Source organism: Protopterus annectens, chromosome 6.part1 (assembly GCF_019279795.1).
Source record: "Protopterus annectens isolate FY-2018-M chromosome 6.part1, PAN1.0, whole genome shotgun sequence".
In the NCBI taxonomy this organism is placed as follows: Eukaryota; Metazoa; Chordata; order Ceratodontiformes; family Protopteridae; genus Protopterus; species Protopterus annectens.
The window spans coordinates 300,149,275-300,177,148 of NC_056738.1; positions in this window are offsets into that span (position 1 = coordinate 300,149,275).

Here is a 27,874-nt window from a genome sequence, read left to right on the forward strand (position 1 = left end):
TCCGGATTACACATTCGCACATTGCAGGTGTGAAATTTTGATAGTAATCTGATGCTGATATATTGATTACAAGAGATTCAATGTTGTAAAGAATTAAACATTTGCTCTCCAGAACAAACAGAGAGAAAAAAAATATGATATATAGCCTTAATGAGAGCAACATGAGTAATATTAAGAAACCACTAGAAATCCTATTTGCAAGGTTCAGAAGGTTTGACACTGTAATCTTAGTAGGGTGTATAAATGATGTGGCTAAAACTAACTATGAACATTTGGAAAGTGATCATTATAACCTTGAGTAAAAATTGGGTTTGATCTTTTTGTGTGTGATGTCTTCCCAGTACCAATCTTTCAGAGAGTTTTATTAGATGTTGCTAGTCGGTTTTCCTAACTGTATCAGGAGGACATGAGAGCAAGTATCATTTCAGGGCATTCATTTGTGGGAACACATGCTGTTCCAGTCAGACATATTTGGATATGACAATTTTTATGTAATTCATCAAGGAAATAGATTTTTGATGAGTAGATTTACCAAGATGGTCAAGGAACTTTTATAAGTAAAATAAGGGTAGAGTTAAACAAGGTGGAAGACATGAAGGCCGTACAATTTTTTGTGTGTCATGCAAGAAATCTAAACAAGTTCACATTTCTTGAAGGCATAGTAACTACCAATATAATTTTAATAACTGAAACCTGGTTTTCAAATGTTAATAGGTCTACAGCATTACCAGGATTGATCAGTTATGTCATTAGAAGTAGTAAGAAAGGGAAAGGTGTGACAATATATGTTAACTGCAGGTACATATCTGCATTACTACATAAAAGTGATGAACAAGAAATAATAGCAGTAAAAATATAAATTAATACATCTTACGATTGCTTAATTTTACAGACCACTGACTTAAATAAAGGACAAACTGAACTGCTTTATGTCAGCTTTGACCAAATACTTTATGAATGGTTTTGACATCATAGCTGGGATCCTGAATGCCCCCAAAGTGGAAATGGAGACTTTAGTGGTGAGGCAGGGAAAATTTGGTGAACCAGTAGAAAGGAACTAGCATGCTGATACAGTATGAGCAAATTATAACAAAGCCATTGAGAAAAGGCAAAATCCTGGATACAATGTGGGTAAAGGTGGTGTTGTGGTACAAAGGTGTGATACTCTTACAGAACTACATAACTCAAATCATTCTTTTCATATAACTCAAGTGAAAAGACTTGAAAGAACTCAAAGGTTTTATACAAGACAGATATTAAACTAAAACAACTTAGCTGCAGTGTTAAATGGGTAACAGTAACTTAGTATGATACCAGCATATGGTGGTTAATAGTTTTAGAAAAGCATACTATAGGGCTGATTACAAGCTAATAAACAGCAAATTAAGGGAAAGGAACTGGAGAGGAAAAATGTCATCACAAATTGTTGAGTCATGGAATACATTTTATTAATCAGTTATTACACAAAAATGTACCCAATGTCTATTGGAGGCAGAGAAGGTCTAAACATCCATGGTGATCAAAGGAATTAAAACAAAGTAAAAAGAGACAGAACTATTTATGGAGGGTTTATAAAAGGAATCATAGCCAATTAAATAAAAATGGATTTCTTAAGATTAGAATCAGTCTCAATAAGTTGTTCCATACCTCAAGACTTGAAGACGAGAACAAGATAAAGTATATAGTGTTTAATCAAAAGGCTCTATGCAATCATTTACGGAATTATAGAACAAATTCTCATAACACTACAAGTATTGCAGTCAATGATGTCCACTTAGTTAACCATATTCTTCTGACAAGTACTTTTGTTGAGGAATTCTCTGCTATCACTGGCAATAAAGACTGCCAACACAAGTATGGTATGTTATTCAGTCTGCAAAAGTGCTATCAGATAACAGAAATAGTTCATGAAAGAGCTAACTAAACTATTAAGTTTATATACAGCACCTGTCCCAGATAGACTGAATGACTTCTTCCTTATACATATGTGACCAAACTGTTGAATGTTTGCAGTATCTGTTTCAGGAAACATTAAAAATATGATTTGCTCTCCTAGTCTGAAAGAGGTATTTGTTTCTGATCCTCAACAGGGATATCTCTGCTTTGCAGGACAATTACCATCCCACAATCCTGACCCGTTTACTAGGAAAGGGTTTCAAGCACATTTTGTATGACAATGTCAGATTATAGGTGTGTGTGTGTGTGTGTGTGTGTGTGTGTGTGTGTGTGTGTGTGTGTGTGTGTGTGTGTGTGTATGTATATATATATGTATATATATATATATATATATATATATATATATATATATATATATATATATATATAGAGAGAGAGAGAGAGAGATACACTAATATAGATTTGTAGAAGAAAGATCCTGCTTGACTTACTTAATTAGTTTTTATCAAATTAGATTGGGAAGCAAGACTGTTTGTTGATATGGTGTATTTGGACCTGGATAAGGCTTTAAATATGGTATCCCATGAGGATATCTTCCTCTATCTATCTATCCTCTACAAATCAGTGGCAAGGCCTAATATTAAATACTGTGCATCAGTCTGTTCATACATCTCAAGTGAAAAGACTTGAAAGAATTCAAAGGTTTTATACAAGACAGATTATTAAACTAAAACAACTTGGTTGCACACAAAGGCTGAAGAAATTGTCCCTGTACACCGTTAATTACAGGTTAGTGAGAATTGATCTTATACTGATATATAAAAGTGTGAACAGCAAAATGTTTCTAGTTGACGTCAGTGTTAAAATTAAGGAGCATACACAGGAATCTGAGAGCAAACAGTTATTTATTAAGGTAACTATGTCTGAAAACAGCCGACCAAGAAATGAGAAATGTCCACAGTAGCTCAGGATTGTGGTGAACACTTTACCTTTCCAAATCAGAAGTCTGGATACCTTATGTGCCTTTACAGGGGCTTGGACTGTTGGCTGAATAGAAGAGTTTATAATCCAACATTAACTGATGGCAAACAGGCTATGAGTTTCATTATTCTTTACACTGAACATATAGCTGTAATACAGATAGAGATACACAGATATAAGTTTCACTGACGTCATTAACATGGGATCCATTTTATGGAAACTTGGAAATGAACTCTAACACAAGTCTTTAAGAAGAGGTCAAATCCATGACTCCACTGCTCAGTGATGGCAACAGCTCTAGGTTCAATGAAATGGGATTTGAGTCAGAGATTGACAAAGCACTGCTCAACCATCTGCAAATAAATCACAAACATACATATATATTATGTATACACACACACGCATACATTTGTATATATATATATATATATATATATATATATATATATATATATATATATACATACATATGTACACACACACACACACACACACACACACACACACACACACACACACACACACACACATCGCATACCTGTGCTGTATAAAAAATAAAGCGTCTCAAACAGGTTTAAAAAACACATTTCATGACAATTGAAGGCAGCCACAAGTCATAAACTATATTTTCTGAATGTACAGTAAAAAATGATTCATTATCACTCAAGAAGATCACCCCCCATGTTACAGTTTTCTGCTTCACTTTAATTTGATTTACTGATTCTCATTCATTTTACTGGGGTGTAGCTATTGTATTAAGTGATCAACTGAATACGCTATTTTGGTTGAAAATGGTCAACATGTGCTAGTGTTGTGGGACCTGAGACAGGAGGGCAGTTTCATTCTCACTAATTTACAGACAATGAATGCCAGCACCAAAAGGGTGAGCTCCTATTTTGAAGAATTTATGTAGTTTGCAGATAGTAAACAAAAAAATAATTCAGTGCTACTCTAATGTTGCAACTTGAGAAGGGGGGGGGGGGGTCATGAGCTAAATGTGCAGTCGACAACTGCCAAGGCAAGACTGGAAAAGGATGAAGAATAAATGATCAGTCAGGATTATGGGAAAATATTCACTTTTGCTATGTGCCCAAAAAGGCTGAGGCTGGTAATGCTACAGCATATATTCAAGGCTTGCAATTTAAATAGACTGGTTTATCTAAAAAAGAAATGTGGAAAGAGAGCACATTATGTTTATGTGCCTCCTACAGTAGCGTCAGGGTTAGCACACATTAGTAAGGTGGTGCACAGGAATGCTGCCTGGACCACTTTACTGGTGCATACCACCTGCACCACCTTACTAATGCAAACTATCCCTAACCTTAATCAGCACATTACTTTAGAAACAATCTTTTCATAACACCACCACTATTCATACAAATTTGCCTTGAATGTGTGGTGTGGTTTTCGTAATATGATCTTAAACTTAAATTGTTTTTCAATATTTTTCTCTTGACTTTTTCATTGCTTTGATTTTCAAAATGCTAGCATTGATTACCTGTGTTTTGATGCTTTTACAATCAACATATACTGCTCCATGAATATTTTTACCTGCCTAGTTAGCCTTAATGCAATGTTTAAAATATTAGTAACAAATACTGGTAGTGTAATATGGTTCACTACTGAAATGTCAACACTTGAAATGCTGAGGGCTGATGCACCAAAAAAGATTGATAATGCAGGAGAACAGCAAATCTCAGGCATCACTCTTCTCATTTTAACAAGCTCCCCTGTACCCCATCACCCGCAAACTGATATATAAACTCCCAAGATTCCCATACCTTGGAGAAAAAGGAATATTCTCTGAGATGGCCATCTCAGACAGCATATACAAGTTTGTTTCTGGTACATTCCAGTTTCATAATTTTGGGATTCCCTTTAATGGGTCCCTACATTTGAAATGGTTACCATGTTATATGTTTGGAATAGATGATCTGATACATATATTCTTATCCTATAAGCTGCTGAAAAGTTTTAAAATGACCTAGAAAACTTTAAAAAAAAATCTGATACAGACTGAAATGCTGTTTCTTCAACAAGTGTTATTGACTAGATTTATACAGCAAACATATTCCATTTTATAACCTTGGACTGCTAAAATAGTAGCATTAATGCCGAAGACTTTGGAAAACATCTATCAGTCCTACTGTAGAGGCTAATAAGTCAGTTATAAAAGAATTAGTTATTGAGGAAGAAACTTTCAAAGGGGAAAGCAAGCTGTACATTTTTTAAGGCAACATTTGGCCTTTTATAGATTTATAGATGAGCAAGGCCACAACTGATGTGACTAGACTTTTGAGGTAGAGGTGCCCTGAGATCCTGAAAGCAGGGGAGGGGAGAGAAGATAAAGAGCACTGGGCCATTAATAAGCACTTAGCTAAAATTTAAAGTTATACTTTAAGTTAAATGCAAGGAAATTTGTTTTGCCATATGAGCTCTTCATTCACGCTTCCGTCCTCCTCAACCACCTCTCCCAGATACTTGAAGCTGTTAACTTGTTCCACTATCTGCTCTTATATCTCAGTTTTCAACAACTTCTGACCCCCCCCCCCATTTACTGCAATGATGCTGTCTTGTCTGTACTCTGTTTCAGCCCATGTGCCTTTGGTTTTGCATTCCATGCACCTATCATTTGCTGACATTTTTGCTCAAAATCTGCTTGTAATGCCACATCATCTGCATCAGCAGCTTTGTTGATCTGTTCCCTCTGACCTGTTTGCTAACGTATTCCGTTACCAACATAAACACCAGAGAGCTCAGAGCTGAACCCTGATTCACATTCATGCCTACTGGGAATCCCTTGACGAGTAAGAACACTGTTCATTCTTTTGTCATTGGGTCTTTGTACATAGACTGCACTAATTCCACCAATGTTTCTGGGACTGTAGGCCTGCCCAAGTCATCTTTCTTGGGACCTTCTCAAATCTTTTATTCAAGACTAGGAATGCTCAGTTGGACTCTATCCTCATATCTATTTTCTTCACAAATATCTATGTCAATACAACAATGAGGTCAGTTGTGCTGCACCCTGATCTAATCTTAACTACTCATCCCCTATCTTACTTTCTACTACTCTGCACATTTAATTCTCAGTCACTCTCTTCAGTAATTTCATGCAGTGTGATAGGAATTTAATACCGCTATACTGCTCACGGTTGTGAATGACTAATCTGCTCTTGTACACTGGCACTGGAATGCATATTCTCCATTCATCTGGGATATGCCTTTCTCCACATACTGCTGTGAGTACCGTCCATATCTATTTCTCCTCTAATTCATAAAACATCTTAATTATATCTGCCATAACCTCATCTCAGCCTGTTTTCCTGACTTCCTTTTCTTTAGTACTGTTCATCTAGGATGGGCTGTTCTTCTTCCATTGTCAGCTTTGTCTGGGGTAGTACAGCTTTTGTGGGGGTTTTCTTCATTCAGAAGTCACTGGAAGAATTCCTTCCTTCTGCCTTTGATGTCCTGTAGACAGGTACTGTATATAGGCTATTGCAGGCACCCCTTATGAAAGGTACCTGGCTACAGTCTTCTTTATCTTTCAGTCTATGCCTTGCAACCTTATAGACTTTATTTGTGCCATCTGCTGAGTCACTTTCCAGAAGAATGCAGAGTACCTTTGATGCCTTATTTGCTAATGCTTCTGCTCTTCTAGCCTATTCTTCCTAAAGTGCTAGGGCCCTGAGTACTTCCTTGAACTCTTCTGCTTTCACCATAATCAATCTTCCATGTATTCAGCCTAGTTTCTTTTGACTTAGAGCCTTTTCTAGTCACTGCTTGCAGTTGATTGTGGTCACCAGTGGTTTAAGCTGTGGGTCTATTGTTTAACTGGGGAGGACTTTGCAATCTGTGACTTAACCCAAGTAAGGAAAGGGCATTGTGGTAAAGTCCACCTGAGTTACTGTTTTATGTGATCTTGTGACTGTTGCTCTTGCTGAACCATTTGTTAGCCACCATTCAGCCATTTGCCAGACAGGAGACTATAATGACCTCTCATTCTTTATTCCTACTGCCCAATCCATGTGGACCCAGGCAGTTGTCGTATCTTATTCTGCCTGTCACAATATGAGCATTCAGATCCCCCATTATCAATACTTTGTTTATTAGCCTCTTTAAAAGTGTTCACCAAGTATGTGAAATAACCTCAAGGTCATCTCATACATTCATGTGAATGGACACACTTGAGATAGCCAGTAAGGGTATGTTCATATTCGCACATACTGAAGATCAGCAAGACACTTGTCACTAAGAGCTCTCTCATCACAGAGTTCTTAATACAACTAGAAGCAAACAGGACATGGAAAACTTTACAATACAAAAATAAGGAGACAGAGGAAAATCAGAAAAGGAGATTAGTAATGGAGAAGTTAAAGAAACATAAATTGAGGTTATGGAGTACCTGCAAAGTGAAGGATTCAGTGTAGAAAATCTAATTCAGAAAGCACCACAACAGGATGGAGCAATGGATATCCAAAGTAAGGGGAAACCAGTGGAACAGGAAGCAATTGGTCAGGTGCCACATGAAGATATTTTGCAGCCTTTCACAGCAAACCAGTATAAACGTTCACATGAAGCTAGACAGCAAGGGAAGGAACAAGAAACTGTGGAAAATCTGATGCAGTCAATGTTGAGGAGTGATACACCAGCGAGTTCCCATATGACAGAGCAATGGATGACACAGGATGAAATTGAAGAGTATGTGCCAAAGGAAGTTGATAAAGAACTTTCTATAGAATGCCCGCAGAAACTGGAAAACAAGGGATGTGCCCTCAGTTTGGAAGAAAATGAGCTAAAAGAGTTGACTGATTTAATAGACATAGATAGATATATTAAGACAATGGAAGAAATAGACTGCAGAAGGTCAATAAAACACAAAAAGTCAGAAGTCTGATAAAACAAATGAACACCGTAATTAAGACTGTCCATAGAGATCCATGTGTTATAACAGAAGTAAACAGGATATATTACTGTGCAGCTAAATTAATAACTGATAAAGTTCTACCACAAGAACATTGGGTAGTAAGGGAAAGGAAGGGGAGAAATCGAAAACCATCATGGAAGTATTGACTAGAGAAAACTATAAAGTAATTAAGACAAGAAGTGTCACGGTTAGAAGACTAAAGAAGAGGTAATAGATCAACAAAAATACTAAGAAAGACAGATGTGATAAAGGATGTGATAAAAGCAATGCACAGTATTAGAACAGAACAGGATCTATCATGCACTATCACAAATAAACTAAAAATTTTAGCACAGGCAGAAAAACTTAGAAGATATGTAGATAAATATAAAGGAAAAGTGCAAAATAAGCAATTTATTGATGACCCAAAAAGGTTTTACAGAGAACTGGGAAACAAAGTAAAAGGAATTGAAAGACAGCCATAAAAAGAAGAAATAGATACATTTTAGAGAAGCATCTATGAATCCTGTGGAATATAACAATGATGCTAAATGGATAGAAGTAAAAGAAAGAATAAAAAACTTAAAGGTACAGAATATGGAATGAGATGAAGTAACAGCCAGAGAGATTGTAACAAAGTTAAGAAAATCCTCCAATTGGAATACCACAGGCCCAGATGCAGTACCTAATGTTTCGTTAAAAGTATTAACTTTGCATGAAGATTTAGCCATGAGTAAGAACTATTTATATGCATACCCTGAACAGACAACAACCTGGCTAAGAACAGGAAAAACAATGCTCCTATTTAAGAGTGAATCTGCAAGCTAGCCTAAAAATTATAGACCAATAATTTGCCTTCCAATGATGTACAAACTATACATGGGAATTGATGCTGGCAGAATTTATAGTCATTTAGAAGAAAATTAAATTATGGCAGTAGAACAAAAGGTCAATAAAAGAAAGTCATATGGAACAAAGGATCATTTGTTGTTAACTAAGATCATAGTGGAGAACTGTAAAAAGGGGAAGCATCTAAGTATGGCATGGACTGACTACAAAAAAGCATTTGACAGTATCCCACATTCATGGATAAAAGAATGCTTAAAATGTATAGGATACATCCTACACTGATCAACTTTATTACAGTGACCATGAAACAGTAGCAGACCACTTTGCAACTAAGCCATGATAAAGGACAAATTTTTATCCCAGGGATGAAAATTCAAAGGGGGGTATTCCAGGGTGACTGTCACTGTTGCTATTCTATCTTACCCTTAACCCATTAAGTTGTTTACTTAGCTTAGGCCATGGGTATAATTTGGCTCCTAGAAATGCAACAAAGTGTAAAGACTTCTCATCTTCTCTTTGCTGATGATTTAAAACTGTATAGCTCATCAGATGAGGAACTGAAAGCACAAATGCATGTTGTCAAAACTTTTTCAGATAATATAAGAATGTCATTTGGTCTTGATAAATGTGTAAAAGTAACCTCTAATGCAGGAAAACTGCACCATCAGGAAAACATCAGTTTGAGACAAGAAAGTGATATAAAAGAACTTGAGCAAAAGGGAGTATATAAATATTTGAGAATTGATGAAGGATCAACAATAAAACATGAACAAATGAAAATAAAACTTAGTAAGGAAGACTTTAGTAGACTTAAATTAATCCTGAAATCAGCATTGACATCTAGGAATAAAATCCAAGCTATAAACCAGTTTGCTCTTCCTGCCCTAACTTACAGTTTTGGAGTGAAAGACTGGGACCAAAATGTGTTGGATAGATTAGACAGGAAAACAAGAAGGATGCTTCATGTTCACCATAAACATCACTGCATACCAAGATTATATATTCCCCATTCCGAAGGGATGAGCCTCCTTGAAATTGATTTCACATGTAGATCTGCAATCGTGGGACTCCACACATCTGCTGACCTCACGAGACCCAAACATAGTGAACGTTTTGAAACATGAGGAGAACAAATCTAAGATGACTTCTCTGCTTAATCTAGCAGAAGCATATTGGCATCAAGCAGGCATGGAAATCAAACCAGAAGTAGATAAAAATCAAGCAGCAACTGATTGCGGCAAAAAAACAAATGAAAGAATATAAGGTGAAGAACCTGTTGAGAAGGCAAGAAAATGCATAAATATAGTTGCAAATATATAAAACTTTTGCAAGAACCTCATGTTGATCAGGAATAAATGCAGGAATGGTTAAGGAGAGGCGAATTCAAACTAAGAGATGAAAGGTTAATATTGGCGGCCCAAGATAGTGGGCTACGTACCTGCTGGTTTACAAAGTCCATTGAACATGTGGGAGAAGCAGACAAATGTAGCTTTTGTAAAACTGAATTGGAAACAGTCACACCTCATTGCTGGTTGTGACATACTATTGGCAGCAGAAGGACTGTATACTGAAAGGCATAATAGTGTGGCAAGACTGTTGCACTGGGAATTGTGCAAACATTATAGTATTGAACTGGAAACATGAGCCACAAAGCATCAAAGAAAATGATTAAGTTTATATCACATGGGATCACCCATTACAAACAGCTCAAAAGATAGATGCTAGAAAATCAAATATAGTGGTCCAAGAAAAGAAGACAAAAGTAGCATTGGTCATTGAAATCACCACACCCAGTGACTACAGTGTGTTGTGTACGGTTTACTATTGAAATGTCGAATGGCACTACATCGACTGTACTATAGTCGAACACGGAAGTTCGAAAATAGTAATGTCGACGACAAAAAAACAATCTAGGACTGTGTTTTAACATGGGTCGAGGTAGGGGAGATGTTTATATTTCTGAATAATACTGAACACCTACCTCGACCCATGTTAAAACTATTCCTAGATTGTTTTTTTGTCGTCGACATTACTATTTTCGAACTTCCGTGTTTGACTATAGTACAGTCGATGTAGTGCCATTCGACATTTCAATAGTAAATAGTTGTGTACAGAGAGACAAAAAGTCATAAAATATCAGGATCTGTGGGCAGAAACGAGACAACGTAAAATAAAGATACCCAGACAATTCCAATAGTAGTAGGAGCAACGGGTCTTATAAAAAAAATAATCTATAATTGTATTTAGATATGGTACCAATCCATGTAACCCCGTATGAATTGCAGGAGTCATTACTGGACACATTGCTGTGAAGAGCACTTCTGGCTGACATCAAAGATTGAAACAATACTAATTTCATGAATTTTAATTGTACTTTGACTTAGGAATGGGGTCCATTCCCCTCATGGTATTAGAAACCCAAGAGATTTGGAAAACTTAAAAAAAAATAAATAAATAAGAGCAATTTCAGCTTGCATACTTCTCCCAACAAAACATTTGTGAAAGGATCTGTTAAGAGTGATGAAATTGGCAGCAAATGTAATAACATGAATAATGTTATGATGAGCACTTAACAGACGTTTAAGAAACATACACTTAGGCATTATGTTTCTAAGGTTACGGATTGTGTTACCCAAGTTAAAGACTGTGTTCCACAAGATGCAGGTCATACAGTCTCTGGAGTTACTCTGATTTGTTCACTGGTCCAGGCAGAGTACCAGAAGAATATGTGTTAATACCTCTGCTGAGGCAAAACCATGTATCCTCCAACAGGAATCCTGTTTGTTTTTAAAGCTATTATTAAACATGAAAACAAATGGGAAAAAAAAGATAAGGCAGCAATTATTAAGCAACAGAAATGGATGAATAGATGAATAGCATGCTTACAGTTCTGAATAAAGACACACTTGAAATATGTCCAGATCCTCAAGACTTAAAAATTGAACTTTATCTACTTCAAACAATTGAGGTTGTTTGCAGCTGTATCCAATTCTCTGTTCTTCTCAGTGCTTGATCCTAATCAAGTGTTTTCACAAATTATGCTAGATAAATCTAGTCTAACGGGTCTATATTAGATAATTGAACTTTCCAAAGTTAGACTGTCATATGGTCGACACCATATGATCGAACTTTTAAAAGTTTGAATATCTAATAAAAAAAATAAACTACCCAAATAACCTACCTGAATATTTTAAGCAGGAGGACAAGCCCACCTGCACCTCCCACATGGAGGGCTGTGCCCCTGCTCTTTAAATATACAAACTCAGAGATAGCACTACGGTGCAGAAAAGGGAAATCTTCTCATTCCATGCTGTACAGAGCTCTCTGTTAAAATGTTAAAACTTTCAAAAATTCGATCATATGGTGTCGACCATATGACACTCGAACTTTTGAAAGTTCGGTTATCTAATATAGACCCTAGTCTAGCATTTTGAAAAGTCAAAACTTGCCTAGGAAGATATGATTTTCCAAGACTGAGACTCATCATACCCATAAGTATTTCAGAGCAGTTGCTGAAATGAATGAAGGAAAAGAAGGAATCCATCCATCCACAACCCCTTTTCCCATTTTTGCACATGGGGCTGGGGTGTCACTTCAACATTGACAATCATTTCTGGGTGGCTAGCCCTGTCACGGTAGTTCTTTGACACCACACACACTCATGCACACTCACGTGGCCAGTTTAGAGTGTCCAAGCCACATAGTGCACATCTTTGAAATGTAGGAGGAAACCAGAGCACATATGCAAACATAGGGAGGGCATGCATACTCTGCACAGAAGGCACCTCAGGCGAGAATCGAACCGGTGAGCTTCTTGCTGTGAGGTGATAACATTATCAGCTGTGCCACCTTTCAAATACTGAAGGCTACGGCCTAGGAGGAATGGCTAATATAATTAATGAACTTCTAGTCTGAGAAGCTGTTAAACAAAAGCATTATATCAGACTTATTTGTTAGACAAATTAGGGCAAACAAGCTTGAAACTAAAAGACAGTAAATGTCAGATTTCTGCATCAACACCCTAGTACATGTGACATGTTTGAGTTCAAGATTTCAAACCAGATCCTGCTAAGCAAAGGCAATAGAAGATATGAATAAACCTTATAACAGGTAATCTCTTGTGTGTTTTCTTGGTATTGTACATTATCTTTATGAGTTCATTTCAAACTTTTTAAACATAGCATTGCCACTTAGGAAGTTACTGAACCATAGTACAGTGTTGTTTGGTTTAGGTGGGGCAATAAAAGAGCTTGTTGATGCTAAAAATATTAGTACTAGAGCTAACTAATTTGAAATTCTATGACTTATTACAGCCAGGTGCACTTCAAGCAGAGGAAAATCAACAAGGCCTTGGAAAAATAGTACTGCAAGTAGGTAGCGTATGTCCCAAGATCTCTGGATGACCAAACATAGTATGCACAAATACAGTAAGCAATGTTAGTCACAGTCTTGTTATCAAAAGTTTCATGACTATCATCCATGGTAATCTGGTCACCTGAGAGTCATATAATAAGCAAGTTACATTTAAAAACAGATCTTCACAAAGCAGTGACTAGACTTCAAAAATGGCACTAAGCTTGCAAACAAATGCTCTTCAATTTCAGTACAAACTTGGTAAACTTTGTTTGATTATCTCACAAATATCTAGAAGAACTGAGGATCCACATGAGACATGACAAGACACAAAAATGGATGTTATGAGGTGTAGCTATGAATGGGTGGCCAGTGAATGCTGTTTGCATATCCAGAGAAAACAGCAAATGTTCAATACTATGTTGAGCTTTCATGTGAAGACGTACTGCTGTTTAAAGGCAAAATAATTATCATTCTTGAGCATCTCTATGAAGCTTTGTTACATAAAATCCACAAGTCTCATCTAGTCATTTTGTACACAAAAAAGCATGCGACTTTATTCATTGGCCGAAGAAGTCTGAATTGGTTGAACAGTTATTTTAGAGGTGAGGCATTTGCTTTACTTTAAGAAATAAAAATCAAACTGAGGAAATGTTGCTACACATTATTTTCCCAGATCTTCTTTGGAAAAAGTGGGAGCAGATCTACCCCGTTAAACATGCACATTATCTTCTGTATAATGACTATTTAGAACACTCAGAAGTAGCACAACTGAATGAGACTGTCACCACAGTGCTGAACTGTTTCTACCAGACATGGAATACAGGATAAAGCAATATCAGTCCACAATCAAATTCAGTGAGCCAATGATTTTGTGCTTTTATGATGCAATGGAATTAAAATATACATCTCACACTATAAAGTATGCTAGGAAAAGGAGACGTGTGTGACTTCCTCATACACAGTTGTTAATGATAAAATATTTCAAAGCTAAACTATTCCATAATCATTATTAGTATCTAAAAACAAAATTAATGTGTAGTGAGCTGCTGAAAAAAAAGCAGTATGGACAATTTGCTAAGACTAGTCATCAAAAAATCCTTTTTAAGTTGCAAAAATGTAAAGATTGAGGACAAATGTAGATTTGGACTCTCGCAGAAAATCACTGCATCTGCTCTACTGATCGATATTTAATTATTCAATGTAAGCAAAAAAGACCAAGTGAAGAACCATGTAATAAGTTATCAAGTAGCTTGTATCACAACATTTCATAGTCAGAGAAGCTTGATCCCAAATAGAAAAAACAAGGCCTTTATCTTGTTCAAGGTCCACAGATATGCAAACACATAAACGAAAGAGAAAACATTGAATTAAGCAGTCTGGACTGGGGGAAGTACAGTTGTCTATCACTCAAAACTGTTAAAAATAATCACTTCTAGTGGTCTTTAGCCTCAATGTCAGTGCTTTGAAAATCAGAAGCTGAATAAGCCTGTTTGTGACATGAGGGTTACTCTTCAAGTTCCTGATGTACCAGACAGTGCAGTAGCGCCTGATCATCTGAATGTAAATCAATATTCAAGATACAAGAAGTGATCAAGGTGTTCATATGAGATAGTGACTGTACATAACGTATAGGTTTACCTACGAGTCATTGAGGATCACTTTTTTCAACTCACCATTTTATGGAAGATAAATTCCAAAAATGGTAAGTGAAAAAAAAAAAAAAAACCTCAAACACACATACAAAAAATCATCTTCTGCAGGGTGGTTAGCCTGCAGACTCGTGTGTGTATGGGGGAGGGGGCATTCCCCTCACAACACCTAAATTATATATACCAGCTCCAAGGCCACAATACTGTGAAGGGAAAGCTAAATACCCTTCAAAAACATATCACTAGCTTGTATAATTTAACACACTGTAGAAAACTCACTGCAACATTACATTTTCACACTATGGTGCACCAAAGAATAAGACAGCAATGACACATAAATAAGCCTAATGTACAGACATTTATTGTGTACTTGTGTCATGTGATCAGGAGAATAAACAAGTTTTCTCACAAGGATGCTTCCAGAATAAGCCTTTACTGCAGAGTCCCTAAAGACCAGCCCAATCACGACTCACACCCCAGCCTATTTTTATTTAAATCTATGTCTCTTTTACTGAGATAAGAAATGTTCCCCTCCGCACAAACATAATTGTACATGTATACATTGTGCTTGAAACATTAACTCTAATTATGACAAGTGAGTCATGACAAACGCATAGATATAAAACTACTGTTTTCAAGCAGGAACAAATTATATGGAGTCCTAAAACCTGAGTGCTTCCTTCAGCAGTTTACAATAGTAGGTATAGTAGTAACTGTTGGAAACATCTCAGTAGTACTTTGTTTTACACCTTCACCAGTCACAATAGCAAGTTTATTAACAGCAGTTTGCATTAAGTCCTTCAGTGATTTAACAATTAATTCAAGATACCTCTCAGCATCAGAAGACATAGCTATGACTTCAGAAGATGGGTTACCAAAGTACAACGTTGTCATGGAAATTTACGATTTTACATATTCCTCCGAAATAACTCCCTAGATCACAAAGTACTATATATATTAATATTTTTCTGTTAATGCAGCTTTATATAGCCACTAATTGGTTAGACCCATCTAAAACATCTTGGGAAAACTTTAGAGTTTTGGCAACAAGGCATATATTAGCTCATAAACTACTCTTAAGTCCGAATAATAAAAACATTAATAACCCAAAAATTTGGGAACAGATATTTAATATTATATTAGCATAATACTTTTAACTTGAAGGTATTCACATTTATATACTTGCTTGGAGAGAAGTTTGTATTTAAACTGTATATTACTGGAAATGTTATTAACTACTTTTTGTTTTTTCTCTATTCTTAATGTTTTACATGGAAGCATTCTTGTAAATATTGTATATTTGTTTGGTGTGATAGTTGGTGATATTAGTTAGTAGTCTTTTGTTTTGTATTTTTTCTCTTAAAATGTTGTGTTTGTTTTAACTTGTGTATGAAAATAATATAACAATAAAGATTTATTATGGAAAAAAAAAAGAAGACATAGCTATGGATGAAGTAAGTAAATTAAGTTGAGTCTTCAATGTACTCACTGACATTTCCGGAGTCTGAACACTTGACCACTTCTCTGGTATCTGTTCTGATAGCAGGTGTTAATTCTCGCAGTTTCACATCAGTCATTGGCAGATAAGTCAGTACCTAAAACATTCTGAGATTTTTTTCAAACAAATCTTCTTTGGATTTCCTAAGATATTCTCTGCTCAGGTATGACCATCAACTATGTATCATTTTCCCTGCCATTTATTGCACTTCTTTCTCATGCTTCTTCTGTCAGTGGAATACTGTGTAGTTTAGCTGGAGCCTTCTATAAGGACTGATTTCTTGAAATGTTTTATAAGATGATCCTCCAAAACCGAGGAAAAAGTGAAGAACTCAATCTCTAAATCACCAACAACAAATAAAAAGATTGCTGGAAAGTCACCAAAAGTAGACACCGGTGAAATAAAGTAGTTTAATCCAGGAAACACTCAACACAAATGCCACAATACTCACACGTTTTCATTGTAATCCAGACTTAATCAGACACTGAAATAATACACAGAGAAAGACCTTAAAAAATACATTAAAAATTCCTAACCAACATCATCCAATAATCCATTTAAGATTATTAATATAGTCAAATACTTATAAAACATTAAATATATATCACATAAAAACTTTGATTAAACCCTATATATAAATATGTAAAACATAAATATACATATAAAATACATGTGCACAGAAAACTAATCGATGGCTGAAAAATAAAATTATTTTCAACCTACTATAAACATATTTACTAAACACAAACCTAAGAACATATTTAAAACAATACTCCCATCTAGTGGCCAAGGAATATATTACAAGTGCCAAATAAAAGTAAAAATAGGCATTACAAGTGTTGGATAAAGGGAAAAAAATACCTACATATCTGTGTGTCATTACAAGTATTATATTTTATTTTATTTTACAATTTAGCTGCTCTAAGTTTCAGGAGTGGTGCAATGGATATACTCTCATTTAAACCTGAGGGGGGGTCGGGCTGCATCCAATGTGATCTGCCAATATAATTCACGGTATTCCAGCCTAGTCTCCCAGGCACCTCCCCAGCATCCATTCCCACTACCTCTAAAACAAAGAATAACAATTTTGCTTGTCCACACACGTGTACATTTAAAAAGAGCATTTTTTTTCATTTTTCTTACAAATATCACAGACATATTCATACGTACATCTCTTTAACAGACTCTCCATCTTGCCCACATAAAAGGCACTGCAAATTTCACATGTAACAAGATAAACCAGGCCACTGGTATTACAGTTACTAAAACATCCACTATTAATAATTCTATTCCTACTTTTCACCTCTACCTTATCTGTGTTAGATATATACACACATTGGGAGCAAGCCCCACATTTAAAGGTTCCAAACCTTTTGCCTCCCACCTCCAACATTCTTATCCTTCCTACCCTCAAACTTCCTTCAGGTTTTCCCCCTTCTAAAGGTAATTTTAATAGGTTTATTTCTTAATCCATCCATATCAGTAAAGGACGTAAACCTATTCCATTCCTTTTTGACCACTTCCCCTACTATTCTTGAATCATTGTTAAAATCCGTAATAAATGCTCTACTATAGTCTCCTAAGTCACTCTTACCTACATCAGAGGCTACCATATGTTTACTACAACCAAACAGGGAGCTTATATCTTGACTGACGAAAATATGTTACGTAACTTATAGATTCATCCAATAACTCCACTGGGTAGCCTCTCTCAATAAATAACCCTTTAAGGTATTTACATTCTTGTTCAAAATCTTCATTAAGATAAGTCAATCAATTAGCTCTAATTAGCTGACCTTTAAAAATATTCCTCTTTTGAATGTAGGGGTGGGCACTATTAAAATGTAAATAGGAATTGGAAAAGGTTTCTTTCCGAAAAACTTTAGATTTGAAATCCATAGTGTTTTTATAATACTAACATCCAAGAAATCAACCCTCTCATAGGTAACCTAGACTAAAATGTCATTTGTAATATTAATAACACCTTCCAGTCCTGCAGTCATATTTGCTATAACATGCTGAAATGCCTGCAGTTATAACAAAAAAACCCAAATGGCATTCCAAGAATCTGTATCTATCCAAGGAGATGTGCACAAATCTTTGAACTTGTTTTATCCATTTTGATTTGCCAGAATCCCTGATTTGCATCCATCAGTGAAAATAATTTTGTATTAGGCATAATTTCAACTATCTCTAAAATAAATTAAGATAAAACAAAAGCTACAAAGGTAAACTATGTACCCAAATATGAACGGATTCTGTGACACTTAGTTACTGAGACATGATAAGTTGAGGTATTTACGTATATGAATTAAAATGGATTCCGTTATTGCAGCTAAGAATTTGTGGAAAGGAGTCTATATTAGATGCTCGAATTACCACAATGTCGAATCTGACACTGTCGACACGTAAAGAGCAAAACCGCAGAACATCGAAGAGGTGAAAGGAAATCTCTGTAAGGGGAGATTTCCATTTACTTCAATGTAGTGCAGTCTCGGAGTTAGAATATTTAAGCAGCAGGGGTGTGGGGGGTGCAGGGGTGCTCCCCTCCCTGCTTAAAGCAAGTAATTCTGTTTTTTGACGTTTTTTACTACTTTTTATTAGGTGTTCGATGTTACTGGACTTCGACGATATGGAGTCGATCATATTGTATTCGAAGTTCAGTAACTTCGAGCATCTAATATAGACCCGTAGAAAGGGACTAAATACAAGATAATACAAAAATTGCGAAGGTAAAAGCTCTTGATTAAGCAATATGGATAGTAAGATACAAGCGGTAGTTTTATATACAGATCTGGCACCTTTTTATCACAATTTGCGAATAATAGTTGATAAAGAGTTGACTGACTTTATTTGGAAGGAGAAGAGGACAAGAGCTGAGTGGAATAATTTGATTCTCCGCATAAAACAACATGATTTAGGATTACCTCATTTGCAGGGGACTGTTCGAGTTACACAATTAAGGCCCATGCACAACTGAAGCAGAAGGTTATAAATCAAAGTGGAAAGGGATGATGATGAAACAGCAGGAGAGGCTTCAAGAAATAAGGACAGTGTAAGATTTTGAATGCAGATCTTTAAGGAGAATAACAATACCATACACGATATTATAGTCATGAAGTTTCAGGAAGTACTCTAATATTTAATCCAACACAGGGATGGAGAAAAAAGATTTTGCCAATAGGTGTGACTGCAAACAAGGGTATAGAAAACAGGCAAGGGATGGGATTTACTGCAGGAAAAACTCAGGGATACAGAAAGGAGATTTTACCAATATGGTTGTCTGCAAACAGTGGTATAGAAAATATGCTAGGGCTGGAATTTACTGGAGGAAATTAGGAAAGGAGCCAAATAACTGTGGATTATAAGACAGCAGAGGAGGATGAGGTTAAGCAGAAGCTTGGAGTGCAAGTTAGAGACTGCCTTCCCTACTGGAGCTTGACAGAGTACATGCAAGCAGAAAGGGATAGGGGAGTGCTAAATGAAAAGACCAGCTCTGGCAAAGATTTTAATTGAGTCTAGAACAGAAGCTGCTGCTACAAATGGAATAATTTAGTAAGCTATATAAATATTACATGATAATTTTAAGAATCAATCAGAGGAGGTAAGAAAAGATTGAGAAAAAGTAAATGGAAATGCAATTTACAAAGAAACAATGGGAGTACATCTGTATGAGTCGAAAGTATGTAACAAAGTCCAGAATGTTTAGGATTTTGCATGGAAGTGTTTACATGTGTATTTTTATTTTCCAAGCACATTTCAGAGAGTTGTTTCTTCAGGTGGATAGGAAATGCTAGAGATGTAATTGGAAAGGGAGAGTTGGTTGTGAACATGCTTTGGGGAATGTAATCAGTTGTCAGATTTTAAAAACTCCCTACAGAGTATTTTATCAGAAATGTTGGGGGAGAAAATGGTTCCAGATAAAATTATTCTTTCGAACTGGGACATAGGATCTGAACTGCCTAGACACAGTAGGACTTTACTAGTTTAAGGATACTGGCTACCAGGAAAGCAACTATTAGAAAATGCAAAACAAAATCTACACTGACTGTAAATGAAGTACTGAAAATTTTAAAGGTGATAAAAGAACCAGAGTTGGTATCTTTACAAAAGGGAAGGAGCAATCTGCATTGAAATAAGTGGAATTTGTGGGAATACATTAATGATAATGCTCAAGAGGAAGAATAAGGTTCAAGGGAAATCAGGAACTGAGCAATTTATGTAATAAAGTAACTGAAAACTGTTAAAAAGAAAACATGCATACTACATGAAAATAACAATGAAAAATGTTACTATGTTTTCTTATTGATGTATTTACCCGTGTCACTGGCTAAATGCGATGATTTAATAAAAAGTGCAGTGATCCCACCATTCATTAAGGTGTCGCAGAGCAACACAAGTTCTAATTTATTTTGTTTACACACGACTACCATATTATTAGCCCTTTCTGTAGGCTCCTTTTTTGTAATCTTTACACCTGTGTCCATATGCTTACGTTCTTAATCTTCTAAGTGAAAGAGGCAAAATGTACGTAGCATGAATAACTGATACAGCTTTGACAGTCCAACTTAAGGCATCCTAAACTATCAAATAATCAGCTCAGCTTTCCAGAATATTACTGCACGTCTTTGCCTTTAACTCCGCATTCTGCAATTGGTACCTCTGTACTTATAATAAAATACTGATTACAGACACATTCCACTGCCGTCTTTTGCTACAACTGAGTAACTAGCCAGAAAATTCTGATTTCACAGCATTTTGTTCTAGTTGTGCACATTCTACTGCATTTGACTGGTCTTGCAGTGCATTTGGCCTTACTGCTCAAATGACTGACCTGACTACCATCCTGAATGATCTGTTTGGCATAGTGCACATTCTCTCACAGTATTCCGTCTGCAGTTCTGCAGTAGCTATACACAGCACAATTTGTCTACTTACTGTATTTCCACCATCCTGACTTGCAGAAGTGACATCAGTTTCCATCTGGGCTGCATAATCTATTTAACCATACCCATACCCACACAAGTATCTCTACCTAACATATTTGCTGCTTTAACAATGCTTGCAAAGTGATAGCTTGAAATAGTCACTTCTATACCTTATTTTTGTACACAGACTTACAACCTAAACAAGCTCACAAAAGATTTCCTAGCTAGTGGGTATGGAAGCAAAATAATTAATAACATACTGGAATCAATAAAGAAAATTAAAATAGCAGAAAAGCCCTTCCTGCTGGAACCAGTCAGCAGATGCTGCAGAATAATCCACCTTGACCCTAAAACAGAGGCCCAAAAAATAAACTTGCCCATAACACTTACAGCAGGCCAAAAAGAAATCCACAGGGCCATCACTGAGAACTGAATCATAATAAAAATTAACAGGCCCATAGCTAAGGTCCTTGAATCAGGTCCAGGTTTTAACTTTAACAAAGGAAGAAACATCAAAGCCTTCCTCAAAGCAAAAGACTGGGTAGAAAGCACAGATGCTTGTTGCACATATGAGTGTAGAGTTCATAAATGCAGGTTTTGCAACCTGAGTGGAATGGACCGCTTAATTTCATAGGCAGGTATAGGCTATTGGCCCTAGGGCCTATATAAGCCTAGCCAAAAAGGTACCCTGGCTTTTGCCACCCAAGAAAATTATTTTCCTGTGCCCCTGTCAAGCAGAGCCACAGAAATGATCCCCGGGGTGAATTTCCTATTTCCCATCCAATCAAGATTTTTCTTGAAAAGTGCTAATGAGGAGCTTTGTTTGATATAGACAGGTAGTTTGTTCCACAGTATGGGAAGTCTCTGGGACAGGAATCTATCCTTCCAGCATGTTGTTTATTGTGGTAACAAGGTTTAGGTCCCTACAGCGTGTAACTCAGAGGGATTGGGATTTCTTTAAGTGGAGCATGTCCAACAGCTCTGGGTTTGACATAGCTTTCTATGTTAGGCAGAGATCGCCTCTGAGTAGGCAATATCAGACGAAGTAAAGCTGGAGTTTTTTGAGACGGTCTGCATAGGGCATCTGTTTGAGGCCAGTAATCCTCTTTGTGAGGTATTTCTGCGGCCTTTCCAGTTAATGTAGAGGTCTTGTGAGGTACATACCAAAAGGGGCGCTGCACTCTATAATGGGTCTAATGAGTGATGAGTAGAGGAGAACAATTACCTCTTTTCCTGCATGAGAAACCTTTTGTGATGAGGTGTGCCACATAGAAGGATTTCCTGACTACCGTAGCGATGTGATTATCAAAGGAGAGACTACTGTCCACCTGTGTCCCAAGGTCTCATCACATTTTTGGTGTTAAGTAGACTACTGTCTATGTGGTAGTTCATGGGTACAGAGATTTTGCCAAAAGGGATGACAATGCACTTTTTGGCATCGAGCTGGAGGCCATGGCTTTGACACCAGGCATCTGTCTCAGTGAGGCCCTTTTGTAGGATGTCCACATCGTTAGGAGTTTCGGTTATGACTCCTAGTTTGCAGTCATCTGTGAACTTCATTAGCCAAAGACCTTCTGTGTTAGCCTGTACTTCTGAGAAGTAGATACCAAACAGGAGAGGACCCAGGAATGAACCCTGTGGTACTCCACTTGTCACTGGTCTGAAGTCGGATTTGGAGTCCCCTAGTTTAGTGAGTTTATCTATAATTCCAGAGTGGGGGATGGCGGCGAAAGCCTTGGCGAGATCTAGATAGGCTGTGTGAACCAACATACCCTCATCTACAGCTTTGGTGACTGCTTCAAAGAAGTCTATCAGGTTTAGGAGACATGATCTGCCTTTTACAAACCCAAACTGGGTGGGGTCCACAGTTTGGAGATTACCAATGTCTTTGTTTATAAGTTCCATTATGATACGTTAAATGGCCTTGCAGACCAGGCTTGTCAGGCTAATGGGGCAGTAATTCCCAGGGTCTATGGTGGATCCCCCTTTGTAGAGTGGGATAACTGTCGCTGCATGCCATTCAGTGGGCACAAAGCCTGAGGTGAGGCTATGATTGAACATGGTACTTAGGTGGGGTGCCAATTAATTCTGTAGTTCATATAGAACGCAGCCTAGGATGTTGTAAGTCCCATGGATGCGGTTTGCTTGGCTTTGGAGAGTATGGTTTTTACCTGTGCAGCCGTGATTACAGGAACTTTGCATTCTTCCAGTATAGAAATGGGCCCTTTAGTGGATGAGAGGGGGATAAAGTTAGCACTGAACCTATCTGCCAGGATGTTGGCAATATCAGCTGGGTCTGTATATTTATTGCCATTGTGCTGTAACTCAGCAGATCTGAGTGTTGCCATTGACATTCTTGACATAGCTATAGAATGCTTTGTGGATTTCTTATGAAAACAAAATCGCCATTGTTTCTAAACTAGCTTTGGAGGATTTTATGAGCTAGCTCAGCTTCTTACTGAGGCTGACCAGGAAGTTCCTTCAATCATGGGACTTTACTCTTTTTTGCAGCAGTTTCTTTCTTTTGTTGTAGAGTTTGTTTACGGCAGGGGACCACCAGATTTGCTTCCTATTTTTTTGAGGATAGCATCTTGGTTCTGTTAGGGATAGCACGATTCATGCACTTGTGTAAGTGCTTATAAAGTGCAGTTGTGTAGGATTCAGCAGTCGTACCTCTATTGTCCATCTGCATGGGTGTCGTGAAGTTTGCCACTTCTGTTTTAAGAAGTGCAAAGTTGGCTTTGGAGAAATTTTTTACAGTGGTGTCCCTAATGGGGAGTGGGGGTGGGATGTGGATGTCTAGGGTGATTAGCTTGTGGTCGGATCTGACCAATGAGGAATTGACCTCTGGTGTGGAACAGTCGCCCATGTTCGTAATGACCAGGTCTAGGATATTGCTGCCCCTGGTGGGGGTGTGGATAAGTTGATCCAAGGCATTGGAATTTATGAATTCCAGAAAACGTTTAGCAAAAAAGAGTTGGTACACGAGTTTTTCCAGTTAATGGTGGAGTAGTTAAAATTGCTCATTATTAGGGTGTTAGGTTGTACCCTAATATTTTCCAGTATATCAAGAAATGAGGAGTGGGAATCCTGGGGCATGTTGGAGGATCTGTAGCAAGCTACAATTTGGTTTACAGTCTTGCCCAGAGTTAGTTGCACTTGGATAATCTCGGATGCATTATGCTGAGCAACTAGCCTGGAGGTGTGGATATTAATGAATATGGACACACCTCCGCCTTAGTGTTTCGGTCCAGGTTAGGATGCCGAAAGGTGTGGTATGAATTATAGTCTGGTAATGCAGGGGTGCTCTCTGGAGCCTTGAACCAGGTCTCTATCACTGCACAGATGTCAATGTTCTCCATTTTAACGAGTGCCTCGAGTGAGTGCATTTTGAGGTTTAGACTTTAGCATAGAGTAGCATTACCCTCAGATTTTGCTTGCTTGTACCGGTTATGGTGGTGAATTTGTCATTTGAACCTTGCCTAAAAAAGGCACTATAGGGGTGGCAAGAGCATTAGCCAGTATCCAGAATCCCAAGGGTGACAGGTGCATGCCATCTCTGGCAAAGCATCATGGTCCGTCAATCATGTCATCCCAGGCAGACAGATACTGGATCCCCTTAGAATGACACCAGAAGCTTAGCCAATTGTTGAAGTCATTTTGTCCTTGTTCTGTGGTATCATTCTGGATGATGGCAGGATGCTACTCAGGGCTAGGGTCATACCTGCCTGGGCTACAAGATAAGAGAGCTACTCCATGTCTCTTCATGTAGTCCAGGGAGGTACGTCTCAGATCATTCACATCAACATAGACAATGACAGTCATATTTGCACTTGTTGTGGAGTGACCCAAGTGCAATTTATGTGGCGGATCCTGGCACCTGACAGCAACTTTCTACTTGTTTAGCCTGGTGAGTGGAACATCAGTGTGCCTAACTATAGAGTCACCTATGACTAGAGTGTTGGGTACGTTATGCCTTATGGGCTGTGGTTGGGTGGCACACTGAGTTTGTGGGCTATGTGTCATTTGGCCCTAGCATGGACTAGAAGTTTGTTCTTCTTTTGGCTTTTCCTGGTTAGGGGTCGCCACAGCGGAACTCCGGTCTGCTAATGATTGGCAGTAGATTTTTACGATGCAGAGGTGCCAGCCCGACGCCCAACCTTCAACAAAGGCATGCTCATTCACACGTCTTTCGAACATCACTCGACCACGGGGAGGACATGCAGACTCCACACAGAAGGCACTCCAACCGAGAATTGAACGGGAGAACCTCTTGCTGTGAGGCGACAATGCTACCACTGCACCACTGCGGCTTACTAGCATGGGTTAGAAGTACCACAGAAAAATCAGGGGCGACTGAAACAGTAGCTTGCAGGGCACAATATCGGAAATGCAACATTTTTTTTTATGTGGGGAAGGCAATTAATATGCTGAAAATACTCATTTCACTAACTTCCATAATGACTGCACATTGACTAACAGCTTAATTCTCATTCCCCAGTCTGAAAACAGAAACTTAGCAGAGGTAGCCAGTAGACTTATCTAACTAGCTATTAAGTCTACTGCATGCATGCTGGGAAAAAAATATAAAGGGCCTAGAAGAATGCCAGCTACAAAATGTGAGGAGAAAACAAAGACTGATATAAATATTGCAGCTGTTCAGCAAGAAGCATTGCAAGTTCCAGGCATGACTTCCCGTAACCTACAAGAAAGTATAAGGCAGCTACACACAGACCTGGTTAAAATAAATGAAACACTGATGGATGTATCAATGCAAACAATAGAAAGCTGGAAAAAATGGAAGAAGCTTTAAACAGGTATTGAGATATGGTGACAAAACTGTAAAATTCAGAGGATGAAATGAAGAAAAGGCTAGCTGAACATGAGACTGCATAAGAAGAGATGTTTAAAAAAATAACAGAATTGGAGGAAAGAGTACACAGGGAAAACCTGAGATTTTCTGCTGTACCAGAGAAGCTGGTAGGAACAGACTGTATTCATTTTATGAAAGTACAAATTAGCAACTGGACTGGTATTCTACAACAGGAACTGATAACTGAAAGGGCACATTATGTGTATGCTCCAAGTCCGGTTACTAGAAAACAACCTAAACATTTAATAGAAAAGATGCAGTCTTATCAGCAGACGGAGTTGATTCTGACAAAATTGTGACAGAAGAGCAAAGTGCTAAAAGTCAGAGAGGGTAGAGTATTTGTGGAGAATGACTACTCATTGCACACCAGGCAGAGGAGGAGTAAATATATTCGATTATTTAGGGAATGTTGATAAGCAGGCGTGAGATTTAAACTGCTGTACCCAGCCATCTTCAAAGTATTTTTCCCTGGAGGGCAAAATCATTTTTTGATGCAGCACATGCTAAGGAGGAAACACAAGTCCGTCCAACAAAGGGTGAGCTGTGAAACAGGAGGTGGTTTTGCTTCTTGTTCTTCTGGTGATAAGGACTACAGAGAGACTAAAGCCCATGAAATCTTTTCCAGTGTTTCAAAGGAAAATGCCTGAGAGAAGGAAGAAAACATAAGAGCCAAACAGAAGGATCAAGAATATGTTGGCAATGAAACAGAGACAGGATCTGGGAGATGAAGATGAATAGGATTAAAGCTAGTAACTTGGAAATTGATAAATGTGGGATGATAAAACAATAATTATATTTGTGAGACATGACAGAAGAAGAAAATCTGAAAATATTGAACTTCCTTGGACTTTGTTAAACTTGTAAGGACTTTAAAGCGTGTGCTCTGCTCCGTGTCATTAATGATTAGAGAATAAAATCAGTAACTTTGAAACTGCCAAATGGATTAAATAGCAATAATTAAACTTGTGAAACATGGCAGAACAAGAAGATTTGGGAATACTAGATTTTTGTGGACTCTTAAGCATATGCCCTACTTTATGTTATTAATCTTCGAAGAACTACTTCAGAAAAGTGAAGAGGAAGGAGAACGTTAACTGCAAGTAAATCAAATTTCTTTTTTTTTTTTCTTATTGGTACTAATGTGTTGCACGACTTTCTTTGTAAGCTGTGAAGCAAAGTTCTCTTTTTAAATGTAACAGGGATACTAATAAAACAGGCAATACTTTTTTTTTTCACCCTTGTCTCTTTTTCCTTGTTTAGTTTTAAGAAATGTAGGTACTGTAATGTTAAAAAAAAAAAAAGGGAGAGAGGAAAGGTGGACACAACAAAAGAAAAATCAGTGTGAAATCAACGTGTATTTTTCCATGCTTGCATAGGGAAATGACTGAGTTATGGCCTTAGGCCTCTTTGGCCCTCATCAAAAGGAACCTTGACGATTGGATGGGAGAAAGGAAATTCACCCCGGGGATCACGTCAGTCACCCTGCTAGACAGGGGTCCAGGGAAGTAAATAGTGTGGGAAGAAATAGTCAGGGAATTGTTATGGCTAGGCTTGTAAAGGCCCTAGGGCCGATAGCCTAGTACCAACCTATGAACCTATACAGTAACAAGTTTATTACAAAGTATGTAAATGAAAAAGAATATTGAATATTATAAGGCTTTTTCTGGTAAACAAGGTATCCTTAGGAGTTTTGCATGTCACTAGAAGACAATTTGATAAAGAGAAATGACTTGGAGAAAGTGTTTACTGAAAGCATTCAAGTGTTTTCTTATCTGGGAGTGCTACAAGCATAAAATAAAAACCAGACAGCACTTACTAAAATCACAGGCTGTACCATGCATCTTAGCATGACTAACCTTTCTTTTTGGCTAACTCTAGCCTGTCTGTGTGGCCATCAGTTTAGACGTTTTGTTCTTCTTACAAATCAAAAACTTCAAT